The sequence below is a fragment of the Triticum dicoccoides genome, chromosome 2B (assembly GCF_002162155.2).
Source record: "Triticum dicoccoides isolate Atlit2015 ecotype Zavitan chromosome 2B, WEW_v2.0, whole genome shotgun sequence".
In the NCBI taxonomy this organism is placed as follows: domain Eukaryota; kingdom Viridiplantae; phylum Streptophyta; class Magnoliopsida; order Poales; family Poaceae; genus Triticum; species Triticum dicoccoides.
The window spans coordinates 432067038-432077875 of NC_041383.1; positions in this window are offsets into that span (position 1 = coordinate 432067038).

The window sequence follows — 10838 nt, forward strand, 5'->3', positions numbered from 1 at the left end:
CACATATCTCGTTCTCAGGGCACACCGGATGAGACAGGCTATGAGTAAAACCAGACTTCGAGTTTCCCCGAAGTGGCCCTGTAGGCGGCTCGGTTCGGACCAACACTTAGAGAAGCACTGGCCCGGGGGGTTTAAAATAAAGATGACCCTTGGGTTGGCCTGCCCAAGGGAAAGTTAGTAGGTTGTTAGGCAAATGTAAAACCAATGTTGGGCCTTGTTGGAGGAGTTTTATTCAAAGCAAACTGTCAAGGGGGTCCTATAAATCACCCAACCGCGTAAGGAACGCAAAATCAAGGAACACAACAGCGGTATGACGGAAACTAGGGTGACAAGAGTGGAACAAAACACCAGGCATAAGGCCGAGCCTTCCATCCTTTACCAAGTATATAGATGCATTAATTAAGTAAGAGATATTGTGATATCCCAACATAATCATGTCCACCATGGAGCAACCTTCAAATTCACCTGCAACTAACAACGCTATAAGAGGGGCTGTGCAAATCGGTAATATAGCCAAACAACGGTTTGCTAGGAAGGGTGAAAAAGGTTAGAGGCTGACATGGCAAATTGGGAGGCTTGAAGAACAAGTGATAGGTAGCACAGCATAGCGATAGAACGAAGCAACTAGCATAGCAATGATAGTAATGAGATCCAAGGTGACGGTCATCTTGCCTGAAATCCTGCTAGGAAGAAGAACGAGTCCATGAAGAAGATGAAGCCACGAAGACGAACCAAGCGTAGACGAATGAATCCTCACGATCACAACAAAACAGGAACTAACGAGAAGGAGCACAACCGGAAAGAAGCAAACACACGGTAAACACACAACACATAGACATGGCATGATGCACAACCAATCATGATGCATGACAAAGGCTACCTAAAGCTACTCATGGCAAGAGATGAAGCATACACGAATAACACATCAAGGCAAGTTTAAATGAGGCCGGAAACAACATATAACCAATCCGGTAAGTCCTCACATGCAAATTTCGAAATTGGTCCAGATCTGAATAAACCTAATGTTCAAGTTGTTAAATAGCAAGTTAAAATGCACCAGATGATCTACACGAAATTCTAGTCAAGTTACATATAAGGTTCATTTAGTTTGGAGCTATGGGTAGAAGATATGAGCAAAACAAGTTAACCATGGCATTGATGCAAAATGCATACAAACATCAAGCAAACACTCCCAAAACATGGATGCAACATGATAAGATGAAACTACATGAAAAATCAAGCAAGTTTCATATAGAGCACACTCAAAACGGAGCAACGGTTCAACACATACACATGAAACAAGTTTAAAAGACAAGCTGTCCAAAACAACAACTAGGCATCTAGAAAGCATCAAAACAATATGCTACAGCACCTCAACAAGAAAACAAAAGGCATGTACATGATGTACAGGTAAAGAACAACAAAACATGAACACTGAGCTATCTCCAAAAAACACTATAACATGCTCAAAAGGACATGGCAAGATTGCAAATAATAACAGTTTCACAGACGGCAGAAATCAGTGCATGGCAGAAATAACATCAGGTTGCAATGTTTAGAGCTATCAAACAACATGCTACAGGAACTTATAATGGCAAACAAAGCCATGGCATGCTAATACTAAAGACAAAGAACAAAACTCCCTTATTTAACTAATTCCAAAGATCAACAGAAAAGATGGTAGGATCCATGCAAACATGGCAAATGATATGACAGATTCAGAATAACAGTACATGGCAGGAACAACGATAAGTAGGCGTGTTTGTGAGCTTGTACAACTCACCAAAGAGCAACACATGGCATGAAAAGGTAACCAACTGTAAGAAGACATGTTTATGGAGCTAATCATGGCAAGAACAAGTTCATAGGTTGCATGGATCACTCGCCAGACACATGGCAAAACTGAACTTCATGTTAACAGGCTGACAACAACATTATTTAGCAATTTGAGAGCAACATTACAACAAGCTACAGCAGGCTATAAATGCAACCAAGGGCATGGATGGCAAGGGCATGACATTTATAACAAAACATCCTTAGTGAACATCTTCAGATTATGCATAGAATGACTTGTAGCAGCAGGTTTACATAGCATCATGATATAACAGACTCGGCCTAGCAAAACAGTAACAACAAATACCCTACTACACAAGCTTGATGCACTCACCACAAGTCACACAAAAATACACGGATTGCACCACTATAAAGATGGCATGATGTAGCTCAAAACTCATGTAGACATCAAGCCCATAGGATGCACACACAAAATGCAATGAAAAAGACAAATCACTAAGTTATGTTAACAGACAACAGTAAACATCATATAGCACTCTTGCAATGATGATTAGGTCATCAAGATGGACTCAAACAAGCATGGCACAATGGAACAAAATGAAGAGCATCTCACAATAAACATTTTGACATATTATATGCACAAAATGGAGTTACAAGCATGAAGTTATGGCATGATGAACATGTCACCAGAATGTAAATATTTTTTGGGACTTGGAGAAAATCTGGACCTCGACGGGGGTGGTCCAGGTCGGGGGTTGAAGAAGAGGAATTGCAGCGGGCGGCGAGCAGGGACTCTGGCGGGGCTCGGGACAGCCGTGAATGGGTAGATCGGGCGCGAGGCAACCCATTCCCGGCGATGGGGCGGCTTGGGGCGGCGCGAGCGCATAGATCGGGGCGGTCATGGTGGTCCTACAAGGTTCCAGAGAGAGAGATTGAAGGTGGGAGGGAGAGAGGGGTAACGAGAGAGAGAGAGAGAGAGCACGAGGGGGCCGGCCTGCTGGGCGCCGGAGACGGCCACGGCGAGGCCCGATGACGTCACGCCGGCGTGGGGCTCGCAGCAGGAGGCGGATGAGGCAGGAGATCACCGGCGCGGAGCTGAGCGCTCGGGCATGCGTGGCTCCTGGTGCGGGCCGCCAGCGGACGGGCCTCGCGAGAGGCTCGGGCCTGGATCGGCCTAGGGTGGGCCCGATCTGGGCCGCGCGGGCTGTGGCGGTGGGAAGGCCGGACGGGACGCGGGGAGCTGACGTGTCAGCGCCGGATTGGCCGGTAGCGATGGGCGGACATGTCCGGTGATGGCGTGGACATGTCCGGCGGCGGGAGGAGGAAGAAGCTAGGGTTAGGGTAGGGTTTGATCCGAAAATTCGGGGGAGGGGGTGTTTATATAGGTAGAGGGATTTAGGAGAGTCCAAATGAGGAGCGGTTTTTGCCCACACGATCGTGATCAAATGACCGAGAGCATGGAGGAGGTTTGGATGGGCTCATGGGCTGTGGTGAAGGGGGGCTGGGATGCAAAGAGATAGGGGTTTCGGGCAACTCGGTTAACCGTTTGGCATCAAACGACCTCTAAATGGAATGAAATTTCATGGGCGGTCTACCGGTGATATCCCAAGGCCACTCGGCAAATCTTGGTCCATTCCGAGAACGTTTTTCTCCCGCTCATGAAACAAGGTCTGAGAGGGGCGACAGGCGCGTGCGAGTGTGGTTGGGCTCAGAACGGACAACAGAGAGAAACGGCGGAACCTGAACGGATGCAAGTTTTGAAAAACATGCAGATGAAATGCAGATGATGACATGGCAGAATGCAACACGCAAGCAAATGATATGGCAACTACGGTGAATAACTGGAGGACACCTGGCGCATCGGATCTGGGGTGTTACACATAGCTCCTCGAGGCAATCCACCACACCACACTGGAGTAGTGTATTACACCACAACGGTGGCCCGAACCAGTATAAATCTCTGTGTCTTTGTGTCTCTGTGAGTTCTGCACGCTAGGCTAGGGAGGATCGCGAGTAGGCAGGCTTGACAGGTTGAGATCTCCGCACGCACCCCAGAGTTCGAACCTCTCTAGGGCTGTCGGATCCCAAAATCCGACAATATCATGTGGTGAATAAAAATATAGCCTCAAATAAAGTTACCAATAGACGAAGACGAAAGAGGGGATGCCTTCCGGGGCATCCCCAAGCTTAAGCTTTTGGTTGTCCTTGAATTTTACCTTGGGTTGCCTTGGGCATCCCCAAGCTTAGGCTCTTTCCACTCCTTATTCCATGGCATGAATCGAGATTGGGATTTGTCACTCCGTATGATGGAGAGGTATCTCTGGGTCCTCTCAGTAATACAGCATCACCAAGAAGCTTGCAAGCAAAGTGACTAAGGAGTTAGTTGTGAGATGATGTATTACGGAACAAGTAAAGAGACTTTCCGGTAACGAGATTGAACTAGGTAGATACCGACAATCGAATCTCGGGCAAGTAACATACCGGCGGACAAAGGGAACTACGTATGTTGTCATAAAGGTTCGACCAATAAAGATCTTCGTGGAATATGTAGGAACCAATATGGGCATCTAGGTCCCGCTATTGGTTATTGACCGGAGAAGTGTCTCGGTCATGCCTATATCATTCTCGAACCCGTAGGGTCCGCACACTTAACGTTCGTTGATGATATAGTATTATATGAGTTATGTATGTTGGTGACTGAATGTTGTTCAGAGTCCCAGATGAGATCACAAACATGACGAGGAGCTCAGAAATGGCCCGGAGGTAAAGATTGATATATAGGATGATAAGGTTAGGCCAAGGGGTAAGGCCCACAGGGCTTTAGGTCGGTGCAAAAGGATGTTTTGCAGAGGTCAGGGTCCAAACGCCGGAGACCCTGGCATCTGGGCCAGACGCCGAGGACTATGGCGTCTGGCCCTGGAAGTCTGAGAACGACTCTTCCTTGTGGGTAAAACTGACTTTGAGGAGGCTCTTTCTCAAAGTTTTGACCCCAGGGCTCAACATATAAATAGAGGGGCAGGGCTTGCACCTGGAACACATCAAGATACATCAAGCCGTGTTCGGCAACCCCGTCCCTCTAGTTTATCCTCCGTCATAGTTTCCATTGTGCATAGCGAAGCCCTACGGAGATTGTTCTTCACCAACACCGTCACCATGCCATCATGCTGCCAGAACTCATCTTCTACGTCGCCCCTCTTGCTGGATCAAGAAGGTGAGGACGTCATCGAGCTGAACGTGTGCTAAATGCGGAGGTGTCGTATGTTCGGTACTTGATCGAGACGGATCATGAAGGTGTACGACTACATCAACTGCGTTGATAAATGCTTCTTCTTAGCGATCTTCAAGGTATGAAGATGCTCTCCCCTCTCGTAGCTATGCATCTCCATGGATAGATCTGGCGTGTGCCTAGAATTCTACCTTTTGTTTTCCATGCAACATTCCCCAACAGTGGTATCAGAGCTAGGTCTATGCGTAGATGATATGCACGAATAGAACACAAAGAGTTGTGGGCGGTGATAGTCATACTACTTACCACCAACGTCTTATTCTGATTTGGCAGTATTGTGGGAGGAAGCGGCCCGGACCAACCTTACATGTCCACGTACATGAGACCGGTTCCATCGACTAACATGCAACTTGTTTTGCATAAAGGTGGTTGGTGGGTGTCTGTTTCTCCTACTTTAGTTGAATCAAATTTGACTATGGTCGGTCCTTGCAGAAGGTTAAAACAAAAAATTTGATAAATCACTGTTGTGGTTTTTGTGCAGTTAAGATCGGTTCTTGCTAGAAGCCCGTAGCAGCCACGTAAAACTTGCAACAACAAAGTAGAGGACGTCTAACTTGTTTTTGCAGGGCATGTTGTGATGTGATATGGTCAAGATATGATGTGACATATGTTGATGTATGAGATGATCATGTTTTGTAATATCGACAATCGGCAGGAGCCTTAGGGTTGTTGTAGTATCGAAAGTATGTCTAGAGGGGGGGTGATTAGACTACTTGACCAAATAAAAATCTAGCCTTTTCCCAATTTCAAGCCTTGGTAGATTTTAGCAACTTAACACAAGTTAAGCAATCAACCTACACATGCAATTCTAAGAGTGTACCAGCGGAATGTAAATCATTGCATATGAAGGTAAAAGGGAGGAGTTTGGAGGGAGCAAACGCAATGTAGACACGGAGATTTTTGGCGTGCTTCCAATAGGTGGTGCTCTCGTACATCCACGTTGATGGAGACTTCAACCCATGAAGGGTAAGGGTTGCGCGAGTCCACGGAGGGCTCCACCCATGAAGGGTCCATGAAGAATCAACCTTGTCTATCCCACCATGTCCATCGCCCACGAAGGACTTGCCTCACTTGGGTAGATCTTCATGAAGTAGGCAATCTCCTTGCCCTTACAAACTCCTTGGTTTAACTCCACGATCTTGACGGAGGCTCCCAAGTGACACCTAACCAATCTAGGATACACCACTCTCCAAAATATAATAGATGGTGTGTTGATGATGAACTCCTTGCTCTTGTGCTTCAAATGATAGTCTCCCCAACACTCAACTCTCCTCACAGATTTGGATATGGTGGAAAGATGATTTGAGTGGAAAGCAACTTGGGGAAGGCTAGAGATCAGGATTCTTATGGTTGGATTGGAATGTCTTGGTCTCAACACATGAGTAGGTGGTTCTCTCTTAGAAAATGAGTAGTGGAATTGTAGGCATGTTCTGATGGCTCTCTCTCAAATGGAGAAGGGGGTGGGGGTATATATACTCTCCACACAAAATCTAACCGTTACACATGATTTACCAAACTTGGTGAGACTGAATAGTGAAACTCGGTGGGACCAATCTGGTTTAAAATCTGAACGTTAGGGTTTTCGATGGGACCCACAATATCAACTCGGTGGGACCGATGCGCTAGGGTTAGGGAAAAACCTCATCTCATTGAGATTGATCACACGAACTCGGTGAGACAAATTTCAGTAATAAGCAAACAAGACTTGGTTAGGCAAACTAGGTGGGACCAATCGCTCATTTAGGTCAGACTGAAACGTTACAAAAAGGAAACAAAGAGTTTGCATTGAGAACTCGGTGGGACTGATCTATCATCTCGGTAAGACCGAAACATGGGAAACAAAGAGTTTGCAATCCCATCTCGGTGAGATCGAGATCCCTATCAATGAGACCGAACTGATTGGGGTTTGTGGCTATGGCTATGTCAAGTGAACTTGGTGGCACTGGATAGATCAAATCGGTGGGGCCGAGTTTGACTTTAGGTTTAGGACATATGTGGAAATGAGAAAGTTGTTGGGGCCTTTTGGAGCATACCACTAAACATTTTGAGCAAGCAAGCCATTAAGCAACACCTCATCCCCTTTTAATAGTACTGGCTTTTCCTACGGACTCAATGTGATCTTGGATCACTAAAATGAAATGAAGAGTCTTGAGCTTTTGCCAATGTGTCCTTAGCATTTTGAGGGGTCCACATCTCTAGTCCATGCCATAATAAACATTGAACTTTGTGAAACATTAATCTTGAATGGATATTAGTTCAATGAGCTATATGTTGTTATGAATTACCAAAACCACCCAGGGATTAGTTGCACTTTCAATCTCCCCCTTTTTGGTAATTGATGACAACATATAGATCAAAGCTTCGACAAATGATAATATAAATGAAGTACATCGTCGCTTTGAGAAGTATGTGATAAGCAAGAGCTCCCCCTAAATATGTGCATTATTTAAAATTTGCTTTTGAATGCAAATGCACAATCGATTAGGATCATGGATTACTCTTCCATGTCACATACATCTTGGTGGAACGCTCAAAATGATAGAATATAAATAGCATGCACTCATCACCAAGGCAAAAAGATAAATGATCATACATAAGTGATAGGATATCATCATTCAAGAACACATTAAAGCATAATATGATCAAACACATGATCATAGGAGTATCTCACACACAAGCACAAATAAAGTAGCAACCAAACAAGCAAGCAAAAAGTAGCAAGAGAGGCCAAATAAAGCGAAACTCTCTCTCTCTCTCTCTCTCTCTCTCTCTCTCGAAGCCTATGATCTATACACTTTCTCCCCTTTTGGCAACAAGTTACCAAAAAGCTTGAAAATGCATAGTGCTATACGGCTCTCTAAGCATGATCTTAGGGAGCTCTGGTGTGCGAAGGTGGTGTGGAGAGGAGTCCTGCAACAAAAGCATCTGAAGAGGTTTGTGGAGCTGGTGGAGTTGCAACTGGAGGGGCAACTGGGGCTGTAGCTATAGGTGCTGAAGTAGTAGCCCTAGTGTCACTGGCTGGCATAGCTGCAGACCTTTGTGCCCTTGGCACTCTCTGAAAAGCATCAGTGGTATCTCTCTCTCTTCTCTCCTCAGCTTCTTCCTGAAGTTGCTCAACTGTAGTCTGGATCTCTGTGACCTTCAAGTCTAGATCATAAAATTTTGTATTGATGATCTTCTCAAGACTATCTTGATTTTGAGTCAGGGTTGCCAATCCTTTCTCAATTCTCATTGTGGCTTCAATAAGATAGCTAAGCTAATCTTTCTTGGTCTTGAGGTGTACAACTGAGGCATCTGGAACTTTTGAAGTTTGTGTTTCTTTCTCTGCCTTTGCTTTTTCCCTCTTCCCCTGAGCCTCTACTGAAGTAGGATGTGATGCATCCATGACAACCTCATTGTCCTCAAACTCAAGCCTGAGGGGAAGGTGCTCCTTGTCCAAAAGGTATGTGCTTGTGCCCATCTTAGAGTTGATGAGCATCTGAATGTGTGGGGCATAGCCACATGATCTCTTCTGGTCAGTAGTAGTCCTCTTGACCGTCTCAACAATCAAGGTCATCACCTTGAACTTCTATGGCACACCAAACATATGCATCAAGTTGAATGGCCTCTGATCATTCTGTCATCTCCGGATTTGTGCAACAAGGCATGCCTCAGAATGGTGTTGATGGTGGGCAGCCCAGACAGCAGATAGTATATGGAGCCATATTTGTGAGTCTCCAGGGCAGTATCAAGAATCTCCTTGTACATGTGTGCCATGGAGTTGTGTCCTTTCCTGGGCTTGGCATATACATTTGTGTCATCTTCATGTTCTTTAGGGGCATTGATAAGCTTGGCCCACTCAGCAACAGAAGATTGGTACCTTGTGCCCTCAGTCATCCAGACTATTTTTTCATCTGGGTAGAAATGTGCAGTGGAATAGAATTGCATCACCATCTCATCATTCCATTTGGTGAGTTTCTGACCAACAAACTTATCAACTGCAGTCAGTCTGAAGCTGTCATGCACTCCTGTGAAATAATCCGCATTGTTATCAATGTATTTGCAGTCAACCCACTTAATATCACTGACAATGGGCTTCTTGTCCAAGAGTACTGCCTCATAGAAGTCCTGCTGCTCCTTGGTATGGAACCTGTAATCCACAGCAGTCCTTCTCCTGGTGGCATATGGGTCTGTATGTATCCATAGCCTAAGACCTGCATCTTTCCTCATCTTCATATTCTCTGCAACTGGATGTGTATCATCATGATATGGTATCTTTGGTTTTAACTTTCTGAGAACTTGGGCTTCTTTTTCTTCTTCCACTTCAGGCACTGGGGCCTTATTCTTCTCAGTAGATGGACTATTTCTTGTAGATCTCTTGGGTGTTGTTGGCTTAGAAGCTTGTGCAGCAGTAGCCTTGGGTGCAGCCTTGGGCTTGGATGGAGCAGCCCCTGACTTGATGGAATGCCCCATCAGCTTCTGGGGTTTGGTAGGAGGTGCAACAGTGTCACATCCCTAGCTGCTGGTAGTGCTCTAGGCTAGCTCCATGTGTGCATCATGTTTAAATTTTTGAAACCTGAACTGAGGAATTTTGGAAGCCTCAAAAACATAAATAAAAGAGGGGCAAAAACCCTAGAAATCTCATTCATTGCTCCAAAATGCTCTTCTTAAATGTTTGATAATTTTTGGTAAGGGTTCTGGTCCCAACCAAAATATTGAACATTTTTAAGGAATTATTTTTGGGACTTTGGATTTAATTCATTAGCTATTTGAATTTGAATTATATTCATATAATTAGAATATAATTTCAAATACCCCTGAAATATTTTATAAGCTTTTGGAAGAGTCCATCTAGCAATATAAAATATTCAGAGGAGTTTTTGGCATTGTTTGAATTATTTTTAAATTCAAAACAGTGGCAAAATAAATTAAATAAAACAAAACAGAACAGAAATAAATAGAAAGGGAGAGAAGGCCACCTGGGCCACTTACCTGGCGCCGCTTACCTGACCGGCCCAGCGGCCCAGCCCACCAGGCGCTCCCCCCCTGTCGCCTTCCTCCTCGTGCCAGTAGGCAGAGGAGGGACACCGCGACGCTGCCGAGCTCGCCACGCCACCTCCCTCCTTGCCTGCCTCACCGAGGCGCCTCGAAGCCTCCTCGGCATCGCTCTGGACCCCTGACCCCCCTCACTCTCCCGTGCACCTCTTCCCTCTCTCCCTGCCTCGCCTCCCTCGCCCCCTCTCCCGAAGCAGAGCGCAGCCGCCGACGCCGTTCGCCATAGCTGCAGCCACCGCCTTCCCCTCGCTTCTCTGACCGGACCAGAGGCTCCGCCTCGACCCCCTCTTCCTCCCCACCGACCCACGCCCTACCGGAAGCCCCGAAGCGCCGTCCCGACGCTTTTCCCCTCCTCGGCCACTGAGGACCGCCGCCGTCGATTCGCCGCCGTCGCCGCCTCCCCGAGCTTGCCGTCTGCTCCAACCGACTCCCCGTGAGCTCCTCTTCCTCCTCCCCCTTCCCGTTCTCACTCTCGAGCACCACAGCAACTGCACCGAGTTCGGCCGAAACCTGCCGCCGCCTGTGACCGCCGCCGACGTGCCTCCGGCCACCTAGTGGCCCGGCTGTTGTGCTCAGCTTTCTCCCCGCGCTGCGTAGAGCATGTAGGTGCCCCGCACGAGCCTCCCCGGCCACCGTAGCGTCAACCCCGAGCTCGGCCGAGCTCCGGCGACCGCCACGGTCGACGCCGGTGACGACTCCGGCCATCTTAGGCCCAGCCGCTGCC